At 44.7% G+C, this 20,518-nt stretch overlaps 1 protein-coding gene across 6 annotated transcripts in view; it reads left to right on the forward strand.

Moving 5' to 3' along the window:
- Positions 1-20,518, forward strand: part of KCNK2 (potassium two pore domain channel subfamily K member 2) — a 186,641-nt gene that overhangs the window by 58,309 nt on the left and 107,814 nt on the right. The gene's annotated exons all lie outside the window — the stretch shown is intronic.

The following is a 20,518-nucleotide window of genomic DNA, read 5'->3' on the forward strand; positions in this document are numbered from 1 at the left end:
GAGGCCATGGTCCGCGGCAAAGTAGTGCTCACTGGCCTGAGAAAGTGGTAGAGCCGTTTACCAGAGGCCATGGCCATCGGTACTTAGGAAGACAGACTTGTGGGGTGACACTCTGGGCGCGAACTTCTGTCACCGGGTCTTTAGTCTCCTCTGAGTATAGCTTCATTAAATGGTTACTTCTTCTTTGAATCTCAGCTAAGATCAGCTTTACTACATACAAAACAAACAGAAAAACAAAGTTTTGAAGAAAAAGCACACCAGTTTTAATTTTAAATAGCAGAACATTGTCCTCATGGTGAAACCGGTTTTAAGTATTAACCCCAAAGTGATTTATGTCTGAGTTAGGCCTCTTAGGCATAGCCATATTTTGGTTGTAGGTTTCTTTGGCATAAAACAAGAGTCTTAGCTGACAAGAAAAACCTTTAAATTCCCCTACGAGGGGGATTTGCTGGTTGTTGAAAACATTCCTATCATGTACACATTTACTCTCCTAGACAGCTTGCTTCTTTTTGCTTGGTTTAACTCAGATTGGACTGACAATGACCCACAAACCATCATTTGAGTGTTTCTCCTCACTTTGTGTCTGGGTTTTTATAGCATTTGAATGAGCTGGGGTAATAGATTTATTATTGGATTTATTCCATATTTCTGTAGGACCTTTCCTCTCCTTTCATCATGATGACTACCTTGCTTACTCCCAGTCGCACATGACTGGCAGGGGTGGTGTTATCTGGTCTTGATCCCCGTTGGGGTCCTGCCACATTTAGGCGTTTCTGTGTCTCACTCATTTAACTTACATTTTGTTCATTTTTGTTTCCGTTTTAAACTGACACAGTCTTACATTTTGAAAAACTTTCTTCATTCACTTTTAGACAATGGTGGCACCTGCAGCCACCTCAGCTCCCCCTTTCCTTGTAAGCTCGCCTTCATCTCATTCTTTCTTTGTGCCATGTAAGCCCACCCATGAGATACCCCAAACCTTTAAAGCACCCCCACTTATTTCTGTCTTAGAAGCACAGCTTCTGGGCGTGTCAGTGGAGCTTGGAGTGGTGCCCCAAGCCTCAACTCTGGCCCTAGACAGGGTTTACCACATCATGTGTATGAGTAAAGACCTTTTCCCTTTAAGCCCCGAGCGATCTCTCTGGCAGGAGAGATCCTATCCTGTAGGTGTGATGAGCGTCAAAGCTACCTCCCCTAAAGTAGTAGGGGGCAGAAGAAGCTTCCGGTTTGTTTGCAGCCTTTATTACCCACCCACGGCCTTTTCCTGGGTTGCAGCTGCTGACTCAGGTAACTGCGTCCTCACAGCTGGTGCTGAGTGTGATTGATCTTAGGCAGGAAAAAGTGGAGGCTAGAGCAGGTTGCTGGAGGGTCCTCAGGGTGAACTTGAGAATGATGCCGCTGTCTGAGGCCACCTAGAACTCTCAAAATAACTCGAAGGTCACGGCAGACAGGGGGCAGTCTAGTGCTGGGTACAGGTTTATGTGTGTGTGTGTGTGTGTGTGTGTGTGTGTGTGTGTGTGTTGTTTGGAAATACAGTTCAAAACATGGCCTGCTCTTCCCATTTTGTTCTGCGTGTTCTACTCATTTCATCTTTATTAATAAGCTCGACTGGTTGTCTTTGCTCTTTAAACATAGTTTTGTGTTCCATAATTTTCAGTGTAGAAGGTGCCAGTTATTTATTATCATGTCCTTATCAATTATTTCAGTACATTTCCCCCCATTTGAATAGGTCTGTTTTTGGTACAAGAATCTAAATGTTAAGACTCCACAGATCAAGAACAGAGAAAGGCAAATGAGCCCACGAGTACTCAGAAGAGTAGTGTTCCATCCCTACATCTCCAGTGTCTGCTGTCCTCTCCCCCTTATTTCCCCGTTTCTCTAGGCCTTCAGGTCCCACAAGTGGCTCCACTGGGCGGTAATAGCACAGCATTAGGATTGGGAAATCAGACAGGACAAGTCCAGGTGATTCGCCCCGGGACATCAACAGGGTGAGGGGCCCAGTATTAGGAGGCTTTTCTGTCTAGGGAGATTTTATCTTCTTGTAGTGTGCGGCAGAAAGAGTGAGAGTGGGTGGGTGTTCCGTCCTGGTGTTTGTCAGACAGTAGGATAGGGTGACAGATACAATGAAACTGTCCTGGGCCCCCAATTCTTACTAGCCACCTGGTTCCATGCTGTGTTTATCAGGATGGGATGACAGAGACAGAGGTCACAGCCTGCAACGTTTCCATGGTAGATGTATGTGCATCTCTGTGAGTCCCGTTAATTCCATAATGCTGTGTTCCGTCAAGCATCCCACCCTTTCAACAAGATTGGTGGGGATGAGGTAGAGACACAGGGGTTATGACAAATGCCATTTATGGGCCATGATTTGAGGACAGAGCAGGTCTCTGCCTCTCTGGCAGTTGTTAATGTGGTGTCACTACAGAAGCACAGAGGAAAACACTCATAAATAATAGCTCATGAAGTTCTCCTGTGTAACCTACTCATCTATGAATAACTTCTGTAGAAACTGAGGCAGGAGAGTACTAAGTGGTAGAGCTGTTAATTGGAACCCAAGTGGGCAGACTCAACAAACATGTGCCCTTACTTCCTGTGTTTTCTAATCTTTAAAAACCCCTTAATAAACATTTCTGATAATCTGCGCATTATGGTGTAATAAATGTGACATTACCATCTCCGTACACCGTGGTGTATATTGCATGTCTGTGTTTCTAACCTGGGGAGTGCATTGCTTAGATTTTGCCCTTCTTCCCGGGCAACAGAGCCGTTATTTATCAGCATTCTGTTTGAATGTCACAGACCAGCAGAAGCATGGTTGTTAGATGCGCCTAACCTTCAGTCCAGCTCGCCCTGTGTTTGATGAATTAACATGAGGATCTAAAATAAATGTGGCCAAATCTATGACCTATGCATTAGGAACAAAAATATCTTAGAGAGTGTTTGTCCTTTGGTTTCTAGTTGAGGCCCCACTTCCTAGGAGCTAGTAAGGAAGATACACTTCCCTGTTAGGGGATAAAGGAAACATCACATTTGTTCAATGGTGTCTGGTAACCTCAGTCTAGATACTTGGTGTTTTCATGGGGGGCAGAACTGAATTAGCTTTGCATAATTCCTTCCTTGCTGTGTGGTACTTTCATGGGTGCTTATTGAGGACTTTCAGTGGTTGGCTCCCGTGCCAGGTGTTTAGCCAAACAGCAGCAGAAAACCACAGCTCCTCCTAAGGTACCTCCTTCTTACACAGGCAAGCAGGGAGGAACACCTCAAATATAGTTACATTAGATGTGCTTACAGATTAGAGTTAGGTGTGCTAGAAATCGGAATTCTAAGGAAGAAATTAATCACTTGATGATGTGGGAGAGACACGGAAGAGGTAATGAGGGGGATGTATGAGGGGGTGGAAAAGGAGACCAGAGTAACAACGGGGGACATGTTCTAGCAGAGGAGCTACCTAGACACCAGGCTCAGGGCCACGAGCAGGCGCCGCAGCACTGACCAGGCCCTGCTGTTCCCCAGCAAGGAGGTTGGTACTGTCCCAGGCCTGTCCTCCATCTGGAGTGTCTGAGCCCTGCTGGGGACTTGGTAGTGTGTGAAAGGATACAAGGAGCTACAGGGTCTGGAATACTACCCTCAGATCCAAAAAAAAATTAATAAGCAGAATTATTTTATATATATTATGGCCAATGCTATATTAATTATATAGCATCGATTCATTTCCAAGTGCTGTTTTGAATGCCTACCATATAAGGTAAGCTCTGAAATACATGGCACTCAGTGCATGGAGGTTCTTGCTCTTCATGAGCCTATATCCTATTGGGGGAGACACAAGCAGCGAAGCTGGGGGGCTCGCTAGGAAGCGTTGATGATGGGACGTAGATGGGGTCACTGGTGAACTGTCGCTGGTATAGTGATTTTTGGATGAGGAGACAAACTAATGTCAGATGTGGAGTGTCACATAGGCAGAGGGCTGAACACGTGCAAAGGCCCTGGCTGAGATGGGATTCTTGAAATGTAGGGAAACTGCCTTGGGGGTGGGGGGACGCTAAGGGAAACTGGAGAAGATGATGTCCAGCAGGGTATGGGGGCTGCCCGAGCTTGCTTTGGTTGCTGTGGTAAATCATCCTGCCAATAAGCCAATCAGGGGAGAAGTGGTTTGTTTTAGCTTAGAATTCCAGGCTGCAGTCCATCGCTGTGGAGAGGGCATAGCGGCAGAGGCTGAAGCGGCTGGTCACACCACAGCTGCAGTCCAGAGCAGAATGCGATAAAGGCGCTCACGCCTGGTGCTCAGCTGGGTCCCCTGTTCTTACATAGTCGGGATGGACCCTGTGTCTCCAACCTCCAGATAAGGCCTTCTCACATCAGTCATGGCGGACAGTCTCCCACAGACATGCCCGCAGGCTCATCTTGATAATCTCGCTGAGTCTCTTTCCAGGTAATTCTCTGTTGTGTGAAGTTGGCAATTTAACAATCGCAGGGACCGTGCCCTGTCAAGCTTCCTAAGTGGAGTCTGTATCCTTGCTTGCTCTGGCTTGTGTTTGAACAGCCCCCCAGACCCCCTCCACCCTGTCCCCACCTCCTTTGCTAAAAAGCACATTGCAGAATCAGGAACAGGATAATTCCAGTGGGAGATGAAGGGCTTTGAACCAAGGTGGTTGGGGTGGGAATCTCCAGACGTGGTCAGATTCTGGGTAGATACAGAATGTGAGATGGAACTCACACAGATTGGTTTAAGCAGTGCAATGGACGAGAGTCAACCATACCCTGGGGAAGAGTGTTGGAGATGCCAGGATGGGGCAATGCTGTCCTGGTAGTGTAAGACAGGTTTCAGTTATTGAAAGTTTCTGGGGCACCAGATGACAGTGTTTACAGAGCTGCTATTTCTTATAGGAAACAATGTAATGCAATGTGGCATTCGAATAAAAAGGAAACCCCACAGTTGGAGAGGCTGGTGGCCACATACAATTATCCTCCTATAAAGCCTTACGTGACACACTTCTGCCGTGGATCCCAATCAGTAATGTGCATATGAACATGTTTGTCAGACAGGATTCCTACACACTGCTGGCCATGTTTTCTTTTACACCACCGACCCAGAGGCTGAGCCCTCTTGGAGTCTCACTGAGTCCAAGCGCATATCTACAGGCCAAGATCCGAAGGGGATGCCCACCTCTCTGGAAACTCTCAGACTGTGCTTATATTATTGCTGGTCACTGTAGACTCAATTTTCTTAACCAATATATTTTATTAACAACTTAGTAACCAAGCATACGTCACTTATAACCCAACTAACCAAAACAATAGGAAAAGAGGATTAAGGAACACACACACACACACACACACACACACACACACACACACACACACACACACACACACATAAACTGTAAGGATATCAGTCCCAAGGAATGATTCTCCTGGTATAACCAGCAGGATTTCCTCTGCTGGAACCTAGAGTAACCAGAACCTGGAACCTCAGCAGAAGCTGGAGCCCTGAAGCCTTCCCTGGAGTAGTTCTCTCTAGGAGTGTCTCAAAGGGCAGCGATGAACAGCCAAAACTATCCGAATTCTCCAAAAAGCCCCGCCTCCAGTTCTGGGCTCATTTATATATCTCCTCCCAGAGTCTGTTCACAGGATCTTTTCAGCTGGCTAGCTGAAGGTGGGATGCATCTATGATGGAGAGAAACTTGTGACAGTCCAGAAACCGTCTGCGAGATGCCTTGGGCTGGCCGGCTGAAGACTGGATGCCCCAGCAATGGAGAAGAACTTGTGACTGTACAGACAGTCAACTCTCTGTCATGTCAATACTTTTGGAAGTGGCTTGCTTGCACTTCCTTCATATTAGATAGTTTTTCCTTCTGGGGTCTCTGATGAGGTTGAAGACTAGATAGCCACAGTATTAAAATAAGTTTAGTTAAAAGAATCAGTAACATAGGATAGTGGAATAATTAACTATAAATGAACTGGTTTTTGTAAATGACTTAATGGATAATTCTTATTTTGTTGTATATAGCTTATTTTATTAAATAGAAAGGGGGAGATGAAGGAGAGATAAAGCTGTTTTTTTTAGGATCCCAAGTGTGGGGTCGGAACGGTCTTGTGAGAGAACAGGTGATGTTAATCCACTCGAAGACCAACCACTTTGTGTGGGAGCTTGATTTGTTGCCAGCTGAAAAGATCCCGTGAACAGACTCTGGGAGGAGATATATAAATGAGCCCAGAACTGGGGCCGGGGGCGGTTTTTGGAGAATTCGGATAGTTTTGGCTGTTCATCGCTGCACTTTCAGACGCTCCTAGAGAGAACTGCTCGAGGCTTCGGGCCTCTGGCTCCTCCTGAGGTTCCGGGTTCTGGTTACTCTAGGTTCCAGCAGAAGAAATCCGGCTGATTACACCAGGAGAATCATTCCTCGGGACTGATATCCTTACAGTTTTGTTATTGTGTTCCTTAATCCTCTTTTGCTATTGTTTTGGTTAGTTGGGTTATAAGTGATGTATACTTGGTTACTAAGTTGTTAATAAAATATATTGGTTAAGAAAATTGAGTCTACAGGTTACTTTTAATTGTCAACTTGACCCCATATAGAGTCACTTAGGAAGATAATTTCAAGGAGAGATTTTCTAAACTGGGTTGGCCGGTGGTTGATTGTCTCAGTGGCCCTGATGAAGGAAGACCCAGCCCACCCTGGGTGGTGACATTCTCCTGGCAGGGAGTCCTGAAGGTGTGAGTGAATGGATGAAGATAAGCACTAGGCATGAAGTAATTTCCTTCTTTCAGTTCTTGACTGTGGATGTAACTAAACACTTCAACCTTCTTGTTACTGTGATTCTCAACAATGAGGGACTGTAACCTGGAATTAATTGCAAGTTGAATAAAACCTTTGTCCTCTAAGTTATTATTCATTTATTCATTATTTTCACATTATATATGTATGTATCTGCATTATATCTGCATACTTCCCACGGATTCCAGAAGAGGGTGTCAGATCCTACGAAACTGGAGTTACAGATCGTTGTGAGCTGCCATGTGGGTGCCAGGAACTGAACCTGGGTCCTCTGCAAGAGTAGGTAATGCTCTTAACCACTGAGCCATCTCTCAGCCCTGCTCCCCATGTTGCTTTTGTCAGGGTGTTTTATCAAAGCAACAGAGACAAGGCTAAGCCATTGGAAGGGACAGCTCTTGAAGAGCATGCCATCTGAACTGAAGTCAGCCTTTCAGTGGAACTTCAGCGAAGGAGCCCAGGATGACCACAGGTCGGTGTGGCCATGCTAAACTGAGGGTGCTCGTTGGAATGACTGTGTAAGGATATGAAGTAGGGAGGCTGAAACCATGAGTTGGAAGTGTGAAGAAGGGAGTGGTCTGAAGGAGCACATTTGCAAGTCATCATAAGGAAAAGATTTTAACCCCAGAAGCTGGGATGAACAGGGATGCAGTGTGGGCCACGAGTGCCCCAAGATCTAGAGGTCACTAAGGAATAAGACGCACAAGACAAGTGAATAAGTGACCTGCAACGAGAGATTCAAGGATTGCTCTTTGTTTGGGGGAATCTTCATCACCCTAGGTTCCCAGGTGTCTGGAGATATATATCTATATCGATATCTATATCTATCTGAGTAAGAGAGTGACTTTGCTTTGGCTCCTAAGTGGGAAGGGAATGGCTGGGTATGTGAAAGGCAGATGAAGAACTAACTGAATGTAGCAGAGAATTGTGTTAATGGGTCACACTCTGAGTGGCTTCCTGACTGTCAGTCCAGGGTGTGTGAGTACCCTGACACGCTCTTAGAACTTAGGAACCACTTCAGCTTGTTCCTACAGTACAGACATCTATCCTTTGCCTCCAGGCAAAGTAATGCACTGTTCTGAAAACTATCTGAAGATGTTCTCTTTTCTTACTGGTGGTTTTATTCATTTTGCTTAACATTTTAGAATAAAATATAGGTTTCAGGGACATAAAACAGTCTACAGAGTATCTTCCAACACCCTGTAGGTAATTCTGTTCTTTGGGTTGACTTCCAGAATAGCGTATCCAAGCTGTGTTTTGTGTTAGCCTTCCTGGGAGTAGAGCAGAGAACCCTGGAGCTCAGGTAGGCTAGCCTGCTCCCCCGGCTACCACATGAGTGTCTCTGCTTCCAAGAGGCAATGGGTCTATTGGATGGGGCCCAGAGCTGCAAACAACACCTCCCGCCTCCTCTTACTTTGAGAGTCTGTTATGTTCTCTTTTCTTAGAGGAAAACCCATCCTTGCCTTCATTTTAAGCCTAAGCATTCGTGCTGCCTCAACGCTCAGCATGGAAGAGTAAAACATGAATAAAACTTTTTCTTGAGTATAAAACAGCACTGTAGATATTTCTATGTCTTGTTTCCTAATGGTACTTAAGTTTTCATCATCAAACATGAAAGTAATTTGTCAGAAATTTATTTTACCTTAACAGAACAACATATGTTGGTTACTTAGATAATAATGCTGAAGGGCTAGGAATTACTGCATGGGTGTTAACCATTGACAAAATGTCATGGAAACAGATGTGGTTAAGAAGATGGTCATCATGAAATAACATTTTAGGAAAAAATTTGACTAGCGAGTAATTACTTTGGAATGAGAAATTATTCTGCATATATATTGTAATGTATGTTGCAAAAGTTTTGATTGAGCTTAAAGTAAGACACTTGGGAAGCTCGGCTGGACACTTCCAGTGAGAGCTATTCAGAGTAGGTCTTTCATGATGATTGTGGTGGCCAGGGACCTAGAATTTACAGCTGTGCCTTCTGTGCTTGCATTCTGCCACCTACTTACACACCATTTTACACTTATTCTGCTTAGATTTTTGTCAACCTGACACAAACTGCCCAGGTCATCCGGGAAGGTGGTGGACTCTCAATTGAGAAAATGCCTCCATCACCTTGGCCTTTAGGCAAGTCTGTGGGACATTTTCTTGCTTAATGATTGCTGTAGAAGTTCCAGCCCACTGTGGCTAATCCCACCCCTGGTAAGAGGATGCTGCATGGAGAAAGAGAGCTGAGCGAGCCCATGGCCAGTGTTCCTCTTGGCCTCTGCTTCAGTTCCTGAGCCCAGTTCTTCCTTGACCTCCTGTCCTCACCTTCCCTTCATGATGGTGTATAAACCGTAAGCCAAAAACAAGCCCTTTTCTTCTCCAGGTTGCTCTTGGTCATGGTGATCACCACAGCACCAGGCACCACCTTAAGTTCATCATTAATAGTTCCCTGTCTAGTCGCGCACACTGTCCCTCGTGTCTGTAAAGTGGAGAAGTAGAGATGATGTGCCTTCCATCTCTGAAAGAGGCCAACTGGCCCCTGGGTCACACTTTCCCTGTGACCTGTCTCTGGGGCTTACCTCTCAGAGAGTGATGCTGGCGTGTGGGCCGTTCGTCCCATGCCTGCTGCTTGTGTTGTGTGAGAATTACTAGTGCTGGTCATTCTTACTGCAAGTCACATGTGAGTCACTCACAGAGGCTGAGTTTCACAGAGCTCTGGAGGTTTGTGACCTCGTCTCAATTCTGGTGGGGCCTTTCCTGACTGCCTTGCACAGTAGCAGAGAACACTGCTAGCCACATGAATGTGAGAGAGGGAATGGAGGAGGGAGGGGCAGAGGGGGGAGAGAGGGAAGAGAGAGAGACTCAAAGGTAGAAGAAACAGGAGGAGTTAGGCTTTTCTTGGGTACCACCAAAGAGGTCTGTGTGAACTTCGCCAGTCTCCCCGAAGGGTGGTGCCCTCAGCCCCAAGAGCTCTCCCCTGCTCCCCTACCACCTCAACAGTTAAGATTTGACCCCTCATACAAGGACTCTAGAGTGCAGAGGGAGAGGGAAACCAAGTCCAAACCATTGCCAGCTCAACAAATGCTCACCCCAAGATTGTACTTTCTTTGGCATATTTTCATGTTTATTCCATGTGGTTTATCTACCAAACCACATCATGTAGTGTGGTTTTCATCATTGTCCTTCCATTTCAGAAAAGTAAACTGAGGCAGAGAGTATTTAATGCTAGCCCCTTGGCTCTTTTCCATCTGGAGATATTGATAGGGCGTATTGAATTGCCACTCCGGAGACTTCGATGCTCTGTCCCCTAGGAGGTCCTGTTCATCACTGTCCTCTTCTCGCCCTGAGCGAGCCTCTTACCTAATGCTGCAGAACAAAGCAAGCTTGTGAGCTCTGCATTCGGGACACAGGCTCCTCATGTCAAGTCCTTGGATGACTGTAAACATAGGACACACTGCTCAAGGCAGCTGGGCACTCCCTGCTGTCCCAGTAAAGAGCGCTATGGAAGTGGAGGAATGGAGCAGGCCCAAAGGTCTGAAGGCAAATGTAAACTCATGGAATACTGGGCAAAGAGTAAGGCCCCAGAAGGGCACCAGGGTGTTCTAAGAAAGCTGTGGTAAGTTAGGTTAGTGGAGGGAGAGCCAAACGGGGGGTCAGCGGCTTCAGGTGGGTTTTTACCTAGAAGGAAGAAGAGCTGCAAGGACTCAAAGGTTAAAGTCTCCACTGGGATTAAAGAACTTTATCTTTCCCTTTGCCTTCTCACTTTCACAAAGTAACATGAGTTCTCGTACAAAAGCCAAGTAAGTTCATCAGGATAAAATGTTAGAAAGAGCTGCGGAGTTGGCCCTGACCTGCTTCAGCCAAGAAACACAAGGGGGAGTGGCCACAGTTACGTGTGCATACATGCTCTGCGACCATGTACACGGCTCTATACAGATGCATGCCATTTTCCCATTTCGTTTGTCTTTTGCACATCATAATGGGGATGACTATAGGCTCTTAGAAGTCCTGCTTTTATTTATCTGTTTATGTGTTTGGCATTGGACCTTCACACGCAATGAACACAGGTTTTTACATTCCCAGCCTCCGTGTCTTGGGTTTATACACAACACTGTGAGGATATCTGAGCTGCCTGACTTGAAGGTCACCAACTCCGAAGTGCCCTTCCCAAGGGGGCAAGGTAGCTGGTGTGCCAGACACCACACTGCAGCTGCTTCTGGCAGAGGCACTCTAAGGAGCCTCACGTGGGAACCATTCCATTGACTTGTATCATGCGTGGGGACACAGACAGAACCTTGGGTGTGGTTCCTGAAGGAGCTGTCTACCTTGTGGTTTGAAACAGGCTTATTTGCTGGCCTGGAACTCTTTACATAGGCCAGCCTGGCTGTCCAGTAAGTCTGGGTAATGCACCTGAGGCTGCCTCTGCAGGACAAGAATTACAAGCCCATGAGATTCTGGGCTTTTTTATGTGTGCTCTGGTGACCAAACTCAGGCCCTCATGGTCCCAAGGCAAGCAATGCACCCACCGAGTGAGCCGTGTCCTCGGGTCCTAGATTTACATGCTCTGAGAAGTTAGACATCCATAAGCAGCATGACACATTTCTGAGGATCGGTCTTAGCATCAGGACAAACCACAGTGGGGATGTAGGGTTTCTTCAAAGAGGAAGAGTCCTCCCTATGTCTGTGAGACTTTACCTCTGATTTCCCATTGCCCAGTCCGATGCAGATGGGGCTCAGTAGAGCCACCCAGGTCAGGATCCTTGCCTGAATCCATAATCATTGACATTTCATCAACAAAGCAACATGTAGTTACCGAGAGTTAGTTACCTTAGCTCATGGATAATGGTGCACATGACCTGTTACACATCCACGCACAGACTGGAGACATGATTTCCCTGGAGGTGTACATAGGAAGGCAGGGAAGGCATACCCACAGATTCCATAGAACCAAGGGTTCATGCATTGAGAGTCATGGGCTTTTTGCTCTTCTTAGGAGTTAGGGCATGTTCTTCTGACTCCCTCCCCTCCCCTTCCCCTCCTGTGCCCCCACCCTTCCCCTGCCTTCACTCCTCCCTTCTGTCTCTTTCAACATGTAAACAGCTAATTTGCTGGTGCCTATCACTCTGTTTTGTGAGTACATATTTATCATGAAAACTGTGTGTTTGTATCTATGAGTATATGTCTGTGTGTGTTGCTGTGTGCCCATGTTTGTACATTCTGGTGTGTGTTTGTGTGTGTATGTGTGTATTTGTATGTGTTGCTATGTGCCTGTGTTTGTACATTCTGGTATGTGTGTGTGAGTATACTTTTGTGTATGTTGCTGTGTGCCTGTGTTTTTATATTCCTGTGTGTGTGTGTTTGTGAGTATATACTTGTGTGTGTTGCCATGTGCCTATGTGTGTACATTCCTGTGTGCATCAGCATGTGTTGGCAGCACCTGACATTGTTTGTTTATTTATTTAGTTATCTAGCTAGCTAGCTAGTTTCTGGTTCCTTGTTGAATTCTTTGCTCTGGTTTCCTTGTGGAATAGCTTTAAGACCAAGACTCACCTTGTGTTCATTTCTGAACAGTGTCATCTTATAGATTATAGCACATGAATTAAAAAATAATGTGAAAATAGTAATTCCTGTGTGAATGTGATTGGGATTGTGGGGTTACCGTTTGATTCTTTTAGAGTGAGGTGTAGAAGTCGGGGCAGGTGAAGTAACTATAGGTTTCCTCGTGGTTGTTGGGTCCAACTGGCTCATTTGCATAAGTGCTGTGGGGAGGAATCGAATCTGTGGCAGCTAGGAGGAGCCTGGGGGATCATCCATATCTTCTTGTGCAGCCAGCTGGGGTCTCTGCTCTAGCATGTCAATGGCCCTGCTAGACTTGTGCCTGGCATGTCCTACTGATGTTGTCCTTTGTCCTCAGTTGTTGTAGTGTCCCTTCATTATTTTAGCTGACCCTTCAAGGACCATATTCTATTCAGCTAAAACGTGGCTAAGTGCTGATTAAAGCTGTGGGTAGATTTCCAAAAGAGGAGAAATCCAAAGGTAGTGCAGGTACAAGGGTGTTTTTATTTCCTTTTTCCCTTTTACTCTTCCCTTGCACCCCCAACTTGTGTGGGTATGTGTGTGCACGTGTGCACATGATGTGTGTGTGTATACATGGATGTGTGTGTGTGTCTGTCTGTGTCATGACACATGCTCTTGCAGAGGACGGAAGACAACTTGCGGGGACCTGTCCTCTCCCTCCACCATGTGTTTACGGTGATGGAACTCAGGCCAGCAGGCTTGGTGGTCATTGCCTTTACTCACTGAGCCGTCTCCCCAACTTTCCTTTCTTTTCCAAAACAAACTGTTTTCTTCCTTTTCTCTCTCTGTAGTTTTGCCTAATGTATTGTATATTAGCATTGCTGAGCATTTATCCTTAGGCAAATTCATGAAGTCTAGATCTTTCTTCTAAGATGCTCAAATGCTTGTTCCGTAGGGTAGCCTGGCTTAGTGTCTCTGAAATCTACTAGTTTTTACCTAAGCAAGATGAAGCTCTGCAGTCATTTATGTTTATTGTTCCTTTAGCTTGTGAGATTTTAGAAGTTTAGTGTAACATTGAGCATTTCACAGTTTTAGAGACCACACAGATTTCTGCAGACTTTGATGTTTCTCGTCTCAATTTGAATTGAAAATATCACAGACAGGTGCTCGGGCGCACACCTCTCCCTTCTAATGCGTGTTTGTTATCTCTCCTTAGCACGTTTCCCTGTGTTGTTTTGTTTTCCTTTTCTAGTGCTGGGCATGGGACTCAGGGATGCGCATAAGCGAAGTGTGCAGCCTGCCAGTGAGCCCCGCCATCTGCCAGTGAGCCCCACCGTCAGCTCGCCTTTATCTTAACTACTAAAAAGACCTGCTGTGTCAATTCATAGCCACGCATGCTCAGGAGTTGTTTCTACTTGTCAGACAGCAGGTTGTCTGTTAATGGCCACTCACTCTTTGCAGAGCCACTCCTGTCCTTGTCGAAGTTCACCCTCTCTTGTCATCTCCCTGGTTCGTGGATGAGCTTCTCTTATGCAGAACTGTCTGTGACTGGTTAGATTTCCAGGTGTTGGCAGTGTTTGTGATTCCACTGGGCTTTGCTTTAAGTTTTCTCGACACAATCAGACTTCTGTGTAATGTATTGTGCTGTCAGGTGACTGGTTCTAGCTGCCTACCTGCAGAGGTGTGGACTGAGGCCATCATTTATGCTCTGCTCAGTGCAGATGTTTGTGTTTCTCATGTCTTGAGTTCTCATGTCTATGGAATCAGAACTCACCAGAAGCCTAAATAAGTACTCGGTACGGTCGGCGTTCTCTGGGAACGTGCCATGGAGGGGAAGCCTCAGGAATAGATAGATATTTGGAGCCTCAGTAGATCCCCCACCCCCTGAGGACCACATGGATTATGCTAGAAAACATTATAGGTAGAACATCTTCACTTCTCATGCTGTCTGTTTCTAAGGCCCCAACATGGGTTTGTTTTTTTTGTTGTTGTTGTTTTTTTTTTTATTTTTTGTTTTTTTTTTTTTGTTTGTTTTTTTAGCTGCTTTAAGAACTTCTTTTCCAGTGAGGCATCTGTTCCCCCTGTTTTGCTAATGCTCTTATATAAGACACCGTAAGATTAATCAATAACTCATAATTGCTGAAACAGACTATTTTCCTTTTAGGAAGATGAGAACTTCTTTCCTGTTCTTTGGTTTGAGATACTCCAAGAAGTGACCTGAGGGCATTGGTAAACTGTAAAGTGAACTTGTCTTGCCTTTGAGGTTGTGTGGTTTGGTTACCAGGGGACCCAGGGAAGTGGATTCTGACATTCACAAGTAAAGATGTAGCCCTGTGCACCTGTTCAGACATCCTGGTAATAGCACAGAGCAGACAGCACCCTTCTTCTCCAGGCTTCCTTGAGAAGCTGCGGTCTTGTTAACACAGGAATCCCCAGCCCAGAGCCTTTGTGCTGGCGCACTCCCAACACAGTGGCAGTGTGTTTGGGATGCCCAAAGAGACTTTCCAGCCTCACACCCCAGGTGGTCAAGAAAGGAAAACTCTAGCTAATAGCTGCTTTAGCATCTCTGTATTTTTATTTTCCATTGGTAGTAAAAAGAAATTCTCCTTTTGCACAAAATAGCCAGGGAGAAGCTTGACAATTGTGCTCAGCAGTGGCCCCAGGTGTCCTTGCAGTGGCTTCTTCATGTGGCCTCGGCTTTGTTGCTGGCTTTAAACATTCTCATTATCGCATAGAAATTAAAACCCGTAATTGAACTGCAACGATTCCCATAGAGATGTATAGGCTTTGGGTAGAATGTCAACTTCCTGTTTGCTGGAGGCTGGTGGTGCTCTTTTAGGGCCCCTGGTTACTCTGCCTCTCAGAGGGTCAGGTGGGGACTGTGGTATTCATTTCCTCCCAACTTATGCACAGCCAGCGGTAAGTATTTCTGGCTATCACTAAATAAAACTGTGTAGGTCAAAGTTACAAAGAGATGTTGCTCAAAATGGCATTCATACGAAATTGGGCGCATTCTGGACATATGACTGGCCACAGACCTTTGGTCTTGTATGAATAGTGTTCCTACAAGAGGGGCCGTAATTTGTATCATTGTTTTGTGAATTTAGATTATTTGGACATTAAAAGATACACTGAACATTCTGGATTCTCTTTCTAAACCCTAATTGAACAGATTTTTTGCATTTATGTATCATGGTCAGATAGCAGATTAGCTGTAATGGAGACCCAAGGTAAGATGTTGGCTGTGACCATCTGCTCATAGAAAGTAAGAAGGAAGACACTTTTAATTAATTAATTAATTAACTAATTAATTAATTAATTCACGGAGCAGTTCTGAGTTTTTGAAAGCTGTCTTCTAGCCACAGGGTATAATAACTCTGAGTCAGAACTTGAGTCTGGGCGGCTGCTATGCCAGCAAAGAGCCGCAAAGAGTCAGCACGTTATACCACCTCAATGAGATGATTTCATGACCCACTAATGTCATGAAAAGCTAGCAATTGTCTGAAGATATAGGATGGTGGAGGTGGACTTCCTTTGTACAGTCACCCTCTGAAAACGTCTCTTCAAGGTAGCGCTTGAGAAGAAACTTGGGTGAGAAAGAGTGAGGTGTGGACAGTTGATGGGGAGTATTTCAGGAAGGGAGGGTGGCCAGACTAAGTCTGGGCCATCTTTGTCTTGTCTGGGACATGTATACACACACACACACACACACACACACACACACACACACACACACACACAGCTTCTGTGGTCAGGCCACCATTGTAAGCAGGGTGGCCTAGCAGACAAGGAGAAGGGGCACAGGCCACAGCCTTGGTCAAGTTGGCTTAGGTTTAATGACAATGGAAATAAACACAGAGATTGTTGTCAGGGAAGAAGAGATAATTACACTGTGATGTGTCCGGTGAGCGAGTCATGGCCCATTTTGAATCGGATGGAATTAAACTAGAAATTCTCGTTGGAGAAACTGTAATGAAAGTTGGTTTTGTACAGGATTTTGAAGGACTGGGGATGAGTGGGGACAGATGTGCTCTAAGTTAACAGGAGGTGAGTGAACTTTGACACTGAGGTAGTAGGAGTATTTCTGGGAAAGGAATCAGGGAGAGAGGGAAAGGCTGGTGAAGGATTTAGAGTCTGGTAAAAAGTGTTGACCTTAATACGTCCAGAACTCATTAAGAGCAAGGTACATTTTATGTGCAGAATTACCAGAAACTTCTGCTGTCTTCCCTGTGTTATGGTCCTCTCTTCTCTTTTCATTTTCTCAGATTAAATTCCAACATGTGTTTGAGATAAGAGCTCTATCTAGATTTCACCTTAAAATACTATTTTTTAAAAAAATATTCCTGCTGGATGGATATTTCTGGGCTGGTTCCCACTGACGTGCCACCATGAAGGTCCCCTTTAACAGATACAGCTGTCGTCTCTGTTGAGCGTGTCCCAGGCTCTCACCCCAGTATTCATTTTTGGAAGGTGTTTAATCGACAGTGACATTTGGCTCATGATTTGAGCAGGCCTAAAAATCCATTTCACGAGGGTAATTTTAAATAATTTTGCTTAATTAGTGCTGTAAAGGATGTTATTTTGTAGTAGTGCTACCATTCCGGAGGCCCGATTTTTCTGGGGCAGCTGTTAGATGCTATTATGCTAATGGGTATTTTTCTGACAGGACAGGAACTCAGGCTGAGGGCTGTACTCAGGACTCCCAAGTCTGAGGCAGCTGATGTGTGTGCTCCTGTGTGTATGTGCCTTGTTTTAATTGCTGTGGGCCTTCCCTCATGTAATGTTAAACACTTATAGGTAACTAATGAGAGCTAATCCTGCATGTGAGCCAAACTGAGACTTATGGCACTGAGTCTGAAGTGAAGTGCTGAATACAAGCAAAAATAGCAACTGAATCTGAAAGGTGGAGTGTGTAAAGGGGAAAAAAAAACTTTGTCAGCAAACTTTGTTAGAATGTGTGTTAGGCTAATTGGATATGACACTGACGAGTCGTTGGGGACTTGGGATGGAAAGTGGCTGTTGCCTTATCAACTCTGTCCGTACCTGGGACTCTGGGTCTCGCTGGCCCCCGCCACTGTCTTCGCTGCCCTTTTATAATGAGCACCAGCTCTCGAGGATCAGAGGTGGCCATTGTGGCATGTATATTTCTTTGAAGAAAGTCATCCATATATTGTGTTATTCTCCATCCCGAGACACAGTCTGCCCTGACCTCTTACGCTTGTCACTCATTGTCTGAATTACCCATCCCAGACTGCCCAGCAGGGTTGCTTGCTATCGGCTAGGTATCATAGAGTGAACAAGTAAAGAAAAAGTTCTAAGCATATAGCATTCTGGGAAAACCTGAATCCGGAAGAAAGTATCAGCGGGGGTGTCTTTGTTAAAGCTCTCAGTCCCCCGTCACCAACTGAAGCTATGAACAGAATTTGAATCTCAGATGACTTTATAAAGTAAGCACGGTTTTTGTTTGGTACATGAGTGAATCTCCACAAAGTTAAAAAATATTGCTAGCATAGGGGCATGTGCTTGCCATCTCGGCCCACAGGAAGCTGAGGCAAGAGGACAGTCTGGCTGTATAGTGAGGTCAGAGCAACCTGAGATATATGCTGAGCCCTTGTGTAAAAATGCACTATATATATGTGTGTATATATATATATATACATACATACAGTTGTGTAGTGTGCTCAGAACACTAGACTGAGTCCCAGCATGGAAAGAAAAATTGTATATACTTATTGACTGACTTCTATATTCTTAGCTCTGATTTATATGAGACAATAACATTTTCCCTTTTTATAAATTATATTTTATTATACATATTATTTCATAACATGATTAGCTCAACTTGCAATATACTATAAATGTACATTCAAATCCTTAGCATAGATTTATAGAAATGTTTTAGATAGCTTTGCTGTGTATCATATAACAGAGGTACTGTAATTTTAAAAATGATTTTCCTGCTTAGACGCTTAATATATTTTTAAATTTGTGGTTCAGAAACATAATATAAAATTTAACCTGTTAATTGTTGAATGCTTAGTTCAACATTGCTGATTGTTACATGGCATTGTTGATTACATGAGCACTGTTGATTACATGGGCATTATTGATTATGTGGGCACTGTTGATTACATGGGCACTGTTGATTAGATGAGCATTATTGATTAGATGGGCACTGTTGATTACATGGCAGCTCTCTAGAAATGTCTCATCTTGTAGAGCTGGAACTCTGTACCTACTGTTTTCTCCATGCCCTCAGCCCCTGGATATCACCATCCAGCTCTCTGCTTGTATGTGTTTGACATCTTATATGGCTCCTTTATATGGGAACTCGTGTCTTGTGTCAAAGGTCAGCCATAGGTAACATGAGATGGCTTTGCTTTTTGCAAGGCTCAGCAATATTCATATATGTCTCATATATGTGCCTCATTGCTTTAATCTGTTATCTGTTAGTGGACATTTATGGTTTTTCCCGCCTAATTCGACAGTTGTTAGTAATGCCTCCATGACCATGACACTAGACATACTTCTTGCATCTTTTGAGATTCTGTTTCTAAGTTTTCTGAATCACTATACAGAAATGAGATTGCCCTACCATGCCATTCTCATGTCCACGGAAGCTGTGCCATTTACATCCCTATACTGGCTTGGGCTCTCCTTATTCTGATTTTTGCTGTTGGGATGACAGCTTTCCCAAGGGGAGTATGCAAAGCATTTTCATTGTCATTTCCTGGTAGCGATGGTGAGCATGCCGTTCTGGCTGGGTTATAGAGTGCTTGCATAGATGGCATGACGGTACTCTAGAATTGAGTGCCAACCCTGTATAAAGAAGCTAACCTGGCCTACAAACACAAGACTCTGCCTAAAAACAAACAAAGAAAAACATTTTATATACTTGTATGTCTGTTCTGTGGAACTATTTATTTACTTATCTTGCCACTAAAAAATTTTTTGGGGGGGCTCTTGAGTTGTAAGAGTTTCTTATTTAGACTTAACTATTTATCAAATATGTGACTTGAGAATATTTTCTCTCTCACCATAGATTGTATTTTCATTCTTTTGGCTGTTCCCTTCATGTAGAGAGCCCCGCTTCCAGTGTGTGTGTGTGTGTGTGTGTGTGTGTGTGTGTGTGTGTGTGTGTGTGTTATTTGTGCATGCATGTGTGTACATGTGTGTGGTGTTTGTGCATTTGGGGTGGGGGGGATACATGCATGCACCTGTACTTGGGAGTAGAGGACAGAGAGACATCTCAAGACTCTTACTTTATCATCCTCTGTGTCAACCCCTTGAGACAGGGTCTCTGTCCGAACCAGAATCAAGGCTGGCATCTGAAATCCCCGGAGATCTCCTGTCTCCACCAGACACTGCGCTGCACTTACAGCCTCAAGCATGGCCAGGCCCAGCTTTTTCCATGGGTTCTCGGTTCTGACTCAGGTCCTCACACTTAGGCAGCAAATTTTTACACAGTGATCTATCTTCCTAGCTTCTTTCATTTGATATTGTCCAACTTTTCCTTTTTTTGGGGACACACACACACACACACACACACACACACACACACACACACACACATGCACGCACACAGCATGTGTTAAGACTATATTTTCTCCTAGGAATTTTGAGTTTCTGTGTTCAGTCTTCATTGACTAGAGTTGCTGTTTGGGGATGGTGTAAGCCAAAGGTTTAGCTTCATTCTTTGTGTGTGAACAACTTGTTTTCCAAACACTGTTTGTTGAAGAGACTGGCCTATTCTTTGATATCCTTCTCAAAAGTCATTAAACTAGGTAAGTGTGGGACGATGGGAAGCCCTAGGTTCGGTTTCGTTGGTCCACACGTCTTTCTGTCAGTACCTTGTTGTATGTTTTATTTAGAAAATGTCTTTTATTTTTTTCTTACCCTCCGTTTTTTCCCTATGTAACTGTACAGCAGACCTGAGTTACAAAGCAGTTTAGGTCTACAGAAAACCAGAACAGGAGGCAGCATTCCCTCTGTCTCCCAGGCCCTGTATGTGGAGCTCCCCTCATCTTCAGTGTCTTCTGCCTATGTGGCACATCTGTTGGCTGCAGATAGATGAGGCCACAGCAATACAGTCTCACCACAGATGGCTCATTGTTTAGATTAGGGCCAACTCTGGTGCACACTGTGATCTGGACATGTGGTGTTGTTTGTACCCCATGGCAGTATTAGACACAGTAGTGTCACCACCATGGAAGTCCTCTGCGTTCTGTAGAATTCCT

Source organism: Acomys minous (assembly GCF_964271855.1).
Source record: "Acomys minous genome assembly, chromosome: 1".
Lineage (NCBI taxonomy): Eukaryota > Metazoa > Chordata > Mammalia > Rodentia > Muridae > Acomys > Acomys minous.